Source organism: Nannobrachium achirus, assembly GCF_963921795.1.
Source record: "Nannobrachium achirus genome assembly, contig: SCAFFOLD_453, whole genome shotgun sequence".
NCBI lineage: Eukaryota > Metazoa > Chordata > Actinopteri > Myctophiformes > Myctophidae > Nannobrachium > Nannobrachium achirus.
The window spans coordinates 22,961-31,769 of record NW_027664760.1 but is presented as its reverse complement, the minus strand read 5'-3'; positions in this window follow the sequence as shown (position 1 = coordinate 31,769).

Genomic DNA, 8,809 nt, shown 5'->3' with positions numbered 1-8,809 from the left:
ACCGGAGATGCCCCCCCCATACGTGAGCGACATCGACCTTTGCCACCCGCAATGTATAAGGAGATGAAGACGCTGCTGAGTGACATGCTGGAGAAGGGAGTTATTGCAGAGAGCTGTAGCCCCTGGGCCGCACCGATCGTGTTGGTGAAGAAAAAAGATGGTAACTGGCGTTTCTGCGTGGACTACCGCAAGCTGAATGCGATCACTCATAAAGACGCTTTCCCCTTGCCACGTATCGAAGAGACATTGACTAGCCTAACACAGGCGAAGTGGTTCTCCACGCTCGACTTGGCCAGCGGATACTGGCAGGTCGGAATGGATCCTCGGGACCAAGAGAAGACTGCGTTTACAACCCCTTTGGGGCTGTTTGAATTTAAAAGAATGCCGTTTGGGTTATGTAATGCCCCTGCCACTTTTCAGAGACTGATGCAGCAGTGTTTGAGCGGGAAGCTGGCTGAGTCTTTATTAGTATATTTAGATGATATTATTATATACTCACCTGACTTTTCCTCTCACCTACAGCACCTGGATAGAGTGTTCCAGCGCCTGGAGAAACATGGATTAAAGCTGCGCCTCGATAAATGTACGCTTCTCCAACGCGAAGTGAAATTCCTGGGGCATGTCGTGGACCAGGAGGGTGTGCGCCCAGATCCCGACAAGCTGGTGGCAGTGCGAGAGTACTGCCGCCGGTTTGTGCCATCCTTTGCTGCTATAGCCCGACCCTTAAATAATTTACTAATCGGCATTCCAAATGACGCTAAATCCCACCAGTATAAAATAGCGTGGACAGTTGACTGCCAGAAGGCTTTCGACGCGCTAAAAACGGCCCTCACGCAGGCCCCTGTTTTGGCTTACGCCAATTATAGCCAGCCATACGTGGTGTATACTGATGCGAGTAATCGTGGCCTGGGCGCTGTATTGGCACAAATCCAAGATGGCCGAGAACCGGTTATTTCTTATGCGAGCCGGAGTCTGCATCCGACGGAGCAAAATGATGCCAACTATAGCTCTTTCAAGTTAGAGCTGTTAGCCCTCAAGTGGGCCGTGACGGAAAAGTTCAAAGACTATCTGATCGGGGCCCAGTTCACCATTTACACAGATAACAACCCTGTGGCGCATCTCCACACGGCCCGTTTGGGAGCAGTAGAGCAACGCTGGGCGGCCCAGTTAGCATCCTTCACATTTGATATTAAATATCGACCGGGCAAAAGTAATGCTAACGCGGACGCCTTGTCCAGGTTCCCCGTGGAAACCGCTGGGGTGGCTATGGTGGAGTTGACGCCAGAGACTGTTCAGAGTGGCGAGGAGAGAAGTGAATGGCGTGACGCACAGCAAAATGATGGGGATATCACGTTGGTGGCGCAATGTGTGGCCCGCGGACGCCACCCCACGCTGAGTGAGAAACAGAGTTGGTCCCGGGGAGCTAATCAGCTGCTGCGACAATGGGCCAAATTGGAACTGAAGAACGGTGTACTGTGCCGTAGAATGACTGATCCTTATATGCAGGAAGTGTATTATCAGCTTGTTTGTCCAGGTTCTCGACGTCAGGACGTGTGGAGAGAGGTGCATGTGACCGCGGCGCATGCTGGAGCAGATCGGACGTTGGCCCAATTACGGCGCCGCTTCTACTGGACTGGCATGGAGGGAGAGGTACGCCGGTTCCATCAAGGGTGTGTCAACTGCAGCCTACAGAAAACGAGGGTAGAGCCCCGGGCCCCTTTACAGCCATTTAGTGTCTCTTACCCACTAGAAGTAGTTGCAATTGATTTCCTAACCCTAGGTAGGCCTGCTGACGTGTGTCAAAATATTCTAGTTGCCACTGATTTGTTCACTAGGTACAGTTGGGCTATACCCACGCGAGACCAGATAGCGCAGACTACTTTCCGCGCCCTGTGGGCTAATATTATTCAACCCTTCGGATGCCCCGCCCGTTTTCATGCCGACAGGGGGCGTAATTTTGAATCTGAGTTAATGCAACAGTTATGTACTATTTATGGCATAAGTAAGAGCCGTACGACCCCGTATAATCCGGCCGGAAATGGGGCGGTGGAACGCTGGAATCAAACGTTATTGAATTTGTTGCGCACTTTAGATGCCAACAAACAAGAACGGTGGCCTGAACATCTTTCTGAATTAGTACATGCTTATAACAATACGCCCCATAGCGCCACTGGCTATGCTCCATCTTATTTGATGTTCGGTCGTCATTTACGGCGTCCTGTTGATGTTGAATTAGGGGTGCCCCCAGTACAGCCCAGGTTAAGAGTGGGGAATTGGGTACAGGACCACCAGCAGCGAATGAATGTGGCTTATCGTCATGCTGGGCAGAGGATGGGTGGGTAGGGCGGGTCATACTTTTTTTATTTTGGAAATCCAAACGTGTTGGGTGTCCATTTAATGTGTTTTTTGATGGAGAATTCAAATATGACATTATTTTTGTGATAGGACAACTCTAACCTACATTAATTTGCATTTTTAAATTGTTAATTGTACCCATTCTATCTAATTTATAAGATAGTAAAATCCAAATGAAATTTTAACATGTGGGGTGTCTAAATTATGTGTTTCCTTATGGGGAATTCAAATATGAAATTCTTTTTTGGATAGAATAACTCTAACCTACATAATTTTGTACTTTAAAAAGGGAGAAATGTGCGATTTTTACCGCTTTTTTGGATATTGTTATAACACACAAGGGAAATGTTTTATAATGACAAAGCCAAATCAAATGTACATATTTATTAACCATTTAAGTGCATAACAGTGAATACACAAATATCACTTCCAGAATGTTGCTAAGTTGAACAAGTCCTGCTTTAACTCAGCCTTGGACATCAGCCTCCTGCTGGTATCCTGATCCCTGATACCTCCATCCCTCTTTTCCTGGGAGAAGAACAGTATCTGGAGGAAGCTTCAGTGACCATTTTGACAACCCTCTCAATACTTTGGATGTGGCATGGCCAGTGGGGTACCTCCATGCGGGTGTTGATAACGTTCTTCAACTCTGAGGTGTTTATTGTACAGGTGCGAGGTGGCTCTGCACATCTTCTGACTAGCTAATCATTTCAGCAATGCTGGAAGTAACATCATTGATCTCAGGTGTCTTTCTGCTTCTTACTGAGGAGTAGTTGCTGCTGCCAGGCTCACTGGCATCTCTACAGTATTGCCAGTGAGCCTGGCAGCAACTATCTGTTCCAATACCCCAGAAAAAGGGACTAAAGAGGAGCCACATGCAGAGCAAATTGCCAAGCTTTTTGCATGGCTGAGAGAGAGGGGTTTTGATTAGACCTTAAGGGCCATTGGAGGGGACTCAACACATCTTAACACTGGTGTCAAAGCTGGAGTAATGCAGAAGCTGCAGCTGCACCTACAGTATAGACAGAAAGCTGGTCTGGTTGGTGAGGAGCCTACACACTGGTGAACTTCCCCTACGCCAGGTGGTCATTGTTGAACTCGATGGTCCTAATTTGTCAGACAACACATTGTCTGGACCAATAACAAAGCTCCTTAATTCAGCTACAGAGCTGCCTGCCAAAGTCATTGAAGATCTCTCGACTGATCAACACTATGGCTATCATATTGTTTCTGCAGTCAGGGATGGAGTGGTTCCTGCAAGGCTGGCTCTGCTGGAGATTGGGCCAGCAAACCACAGCCGCTGGCTCACCACAGCAAACAGACTTCTCAGGCTCTGGGTTGGATTGAGAGGAAAGAATCAGAAAAAAACTGCAATAATTGTGCAATACATTGTTGGAGTGTATTATCCGTGAACGGATAATACACTCACCAACCAGACCAGCTTTCTGCCTATAGGTGCAGCTGCAGCTTCTGCATTACTCCATTTGTTGAGTCCCCTCCAATGGCCCTTAAGGTCTAATCAAAACCCCTCTCTCTCAGCCATGCAAAAAGCTTGGCAATTTGCTCTGCATGTGGCTCCTCTTTAGTTCCTTTTTCTGGGGTATTGGAACAGATAGTTGCTGCCAGGCTCACTGGCAATACTGTAGAGATGCCAGTGAGCCTGGCAGCAGCAACTACTCCTCAGTAAGAAGCAGAAAGACACCTGAGATCAATGATGTTACTTCCAGCATTGCTGAAATGATTAGCTAGTCAGAAGATGTGCAGAGCCACCTCGCACCTGTACAATAAACACCTCAGAGTTGAAGAACGTTATCAACACCCGCATGGAGGTACCCCACTGGCCATGCCACATCCAAAGTATTGAGAGGGTTGTCAAAATGGTCACTGAAGCTTCCTCCAGATACTGTTCTTCTCCCAGGAAAGGAGGGATGGAGGTATCAGGGATCAGGATACCAGCAGGAGGCTGATGTCCAAGGCTGAGTTAAAGCAGGACTTGTTCAACTTAGCAACATTCTGGAAGTGATATTTGTGTATTCACTGTTATGCACTTAAATGGTTAATAAATATGTACATTTGATTTGGCTTTGTCATTATAAAACATTTCCCTTGTGTGTTATAACAATATCCAAAAAAGCGGTAAAAATCGCACATTTCTCCCTTTTTAAAGTACAAAATTATGTAGGTTAGAGTTATTCTATCTAAAAAAGAATTTCATATTTGAATTCCCCATAAAGAAACACATAATTTAGACACCCCACATGTTAAAATTTCATTTGGATTTTACTATCTTATAAATTAGATAGAACGGGTACAATTAACAATTTAAAAATGCAAATTAATGTAGGTTAGAGTTGTCCTATCACAAAAATAATGTCATATTTGAATTCTCCATCAAAAAACACATTAAATGGACACCCAACACGTTTGGATTTCCAAAATAAAAAAAGTATGACCCGCCCTAATGGGTGGGGCAGCTGAGCAACGGAAACGCATCTATGATCGTAGGGCAGGTATACCTCCATTGCTACCAGGGGAACGAGTATGGGTTCGGAATCGGAATCGACAAGGACAGGGGAAGTTGGCTCCATGGTGGGACCCTGAGCCGTTTGTAGTGATGGAAACAGTCGGGGAGGCGGGGCTGGTGTACAGGATTAGGCCAGAGAAGGGAGGCCGGGATCGAACTGTTCACCGTAACGCTTTGAAATTGTGTGTGTCCCCGCCACAGTCAACGGTGCCCCCCGAGCCAGTGCCTGAAGTGAGCAGACCAGTAGTGCCACAGTGTTATGGGTTTTTCCCTATGGGCCCACGACGCTCCACTAGGAGCAATTTGGGGCAGCCGCCTGCCAGGTATAGTCAGGCCTGAGTCGTTGCAGGGACTGCTAACGATAAAGTAGGGGGGAGTGTGATAGGGATGAAGGGAAGGTGTTGTTATTTTTCATTTTTGTATTATTTCTTTAACTACAATGATGTTTTCTTTTTGTTTCTTTTATTTAAACACATTGTATTTTCGTTATGGTATTTATGTTGTAAATTTTCCTTTCCCCCTAATCATGTTCTTTTTCTCTGGATGGACTGCCTGGATAGGATAACTAGCGGCTATGTCGCAGCCTATGTGGTGTGGGGTGACGTTACGGCCGGCCAATTGGGTGGCGGCTGGGCGGAACGCAGGACTATGAAATGGGACACTGTGATTCAGTCGAGAGAGCAGGGGAAGCAGCACAGACGTATTGAGCAAGAGCAGAGGCTCGTGTGATCGAGTGCAGTAGCTATGCTACACTGACCGAGAGACATTGTGTGAACTTATAGTTACAGCGAACGGTGAGAGAGACGGAGAAGGACGGAGGAGACGACTACCTGGTCCCCTGTGAGAGAGACGGTCCGGCGTGTGTCGCACGTCCACAACACTCACAGGGAAGCAGCCGCTTCCCTGGTGTGTAAGTACCTTTCCATCGCGACACACGAAGTTAACGCACCGTACTCTTAGGACGACCTATGTTATACCTATGAACAGATGAGCTGGCGGCCTCCTATTGTGTGTTTCAGGAGCTGTTGTGGAAGTGAGACGTAGGACGTATACTGTGGAAGCCTATCTCTGCTGAGCTGTGTGGCTACTGGGGCTCCCTGGCTGCTCACCCCCTGGCTATCATTCGTTGAATACGAGACTAGTAGAGTGTGACTGCACTGGCACTTCACTAGCGATCCAAGATGACCTTTTAATAACATTTTAACCATTAATAAATTATTTGAATTGTGTTTTAGTTTAGCGGCGCCTTTTAGCAATTTAGGTTTTTCTTTTGGTTTTATTGTTCTTGGGCGTTTAGAGACCCCACTGTAATTTTAGAGAATAAATCTTTTTGTACTTTTGTACCCCCCTGAACAAACGTGTGGTGTCAATCTCTCTGGGTGTTCGTACCCACTTATTGCTCTCCCAGCCTGGTATAATTACGAACCTGTGTCTAGCCTAGTGGTGTTAAACCTTTAATGGTTTGTTGGTTAAAGTCCAACTGGCGTTGTCCGGCAACAAAGGTCCCCCTTTTCCATTTGGGTTTATATAAGAGTAATCATACAACAGTAAAATATATATATTCCTTTAATGGTAAATGGTTAATAGTATTGTATTATTATACCGTTGTTTTTGAACGTAACAGTAAGACTGGCCCCTCTTACATTTGTCTAAATGTCTGGATAAATACATTATAATAATGCATTATTTTTATTCTGCTGCTGCTGCAGCTGTTGTTGTAGTAGTTATTGCCAGACCCATGAAATGGGTAGGCCTACATAAGCAAATGTCTGTCGGTCCGGGTTTTCTATATAAAGGGTATATATGATGATGACATGATGATGACATGCCTACAAAAGGCATGATGTCATAAATGATGATGACAGACAGGGGGTCTGGCACAACCAGGTTGACCTGGTCTAGTTGCCAGACCCATGAAATGGGTAGGCCTACATAAGCAAATGTCGGTCTGTCCCTTTTCTATATAAAGGGTATATATGATGATGACATGATGATGACATGCCTACAAAAGGCATGATGTCATAAATGATGATGACAGACAGGGGGTCTGGCACAACCAGGTTGACCTGGTCTAGTTATACTAGTAAGACGCCTCAGGGCGACATGCGACCCTGGTGGGTATACCATATATGGAGATCCATGTACTGTATAAGGAGACGTGAGAGCCCAAACATGCTTTCTCAGTTATTTCTTATGTGAAAGTCCTATGATGTCTATGACATCTGACATCATACCTGTTTATGCCCATACATGGAGATCCCTGTTTGTAGAACCAGTCACACAGGTATGGGCTGTCTTGGCCATCTGTCTTGGCCCTATATGGATTCTTAGTGTGGTATGTGGCCGATGTGGCCTCCATATGGGAATTCCCATATGAAGTCCTGTTAGATATGGGCTTAATATTGATGACATCAGGGAACTTCATATATGGGCATAAAAGGGATTCTGTTAGTGTCACATCACAGTGAAGTGATGACTTGATGTCAGAGTGGCAAACCCATTCTGTTCAGAGTGGTTCCCCTGACATCACATTGACGTCAGAGCATGATGTCAGAGCGACAAACCCATAGAACCACAGTGTGAGGCATGACAGACAGACACCGATTCATACGGAGAAGTGACCGTTCACATAATCAGCGACCTACGGTCACAATTATTATCATTAATTATTGTTATTGACTACTACATTTGTCTGTCCCTGAATGAGCATAATTTGTATCAAAAGCTGGTAGGCCTAATGAGCCAGCTCTCTTTAAGCGATGACTTTAAGCTAGCCATGGAGCTAGAGGACTTGATGCTTGTTGCCCACAAGCATCTAGTCCACTAGCTCCATGGCTAGCTTTAAGTCATCCCTATGGACTGGGCTGGTATACCGGGCCGACTATACCTGTGGGCCAGTGGGCCTAATCTTTGACACTATTTTAGGATAATATAGTCATTTTTTAAGCTGGGCGGCCACTAAGTGGAGAGGAACAATCCCTCTGTAGCACAGGCCCACAGAGCAGAGAGACTGATTGGCCCGCTGACTTGTCTATCATCTGAATACCAGCCTCTAGTAGCTCAATCACTGGCTACTGTGGCCCAGGAGCACGGACCACGGTCTAGAGCCGTCGGAACACCCACACAAAATAAGAACAGAGAACCTAGAGCCGAGAGAGAATGGAAGGAGGAAAATCAAGAAGGAGAAGAAGAAGGAAAAAGAAGGAAGATCATGTAGAGATCGCCTTTCTTAAAAAACTCTCCCTTCATTCAGATGGGAAAGAAAGCAGAGCACATGAATGTGCTCAGTGATACCCACCAAGAACTAAGCAGCATCATACAGGAGAATAGGGCACTCTACTACCAATGAGCCTACGTTAGGGGCAGACATAGCTGCAAAAAGATCTCTATGAATAGAAACTTCTACACCCAGTTGATCACCATAAGGAATGTACAAACAAATAGATGCTTTGGGCATTGGGCAAAGGTATGGACAGTTACAGCAGATGTCTTTCGGTGAGAAGAACTGGGAGTGGCAGATGGAAAATGACAGCAAAGGTGGTGACCTTTGTGTTTATATATACAGTATATATATATATATATATATATATATACTAGAGGTTTGTGCCCGCTCCGCAAGTTTTATTGTAAGATATTATGATGTCACGTGAAACTTGACCAATCATGGAGATTGGCCCATTTATAGTCTGGTTGGCTGAAATGTCATGTGAAGCTCACCAATCCACCAATCCTCAAGATTGTTGGACATATGCCCGTTTATGCCCATCTGATTGGCTAGGGGCATAGACGGCCCCTCTCATGGCCCTTATATGCCCTCGATGTTATGGCGTCATCGCTTTCCACTCTCTGGTTGACTACGGGCGAATGGCCCTTAGCCCGTGATTGGCTACGGGCATAAACACAGACACACACACAGAGACATACATAGAT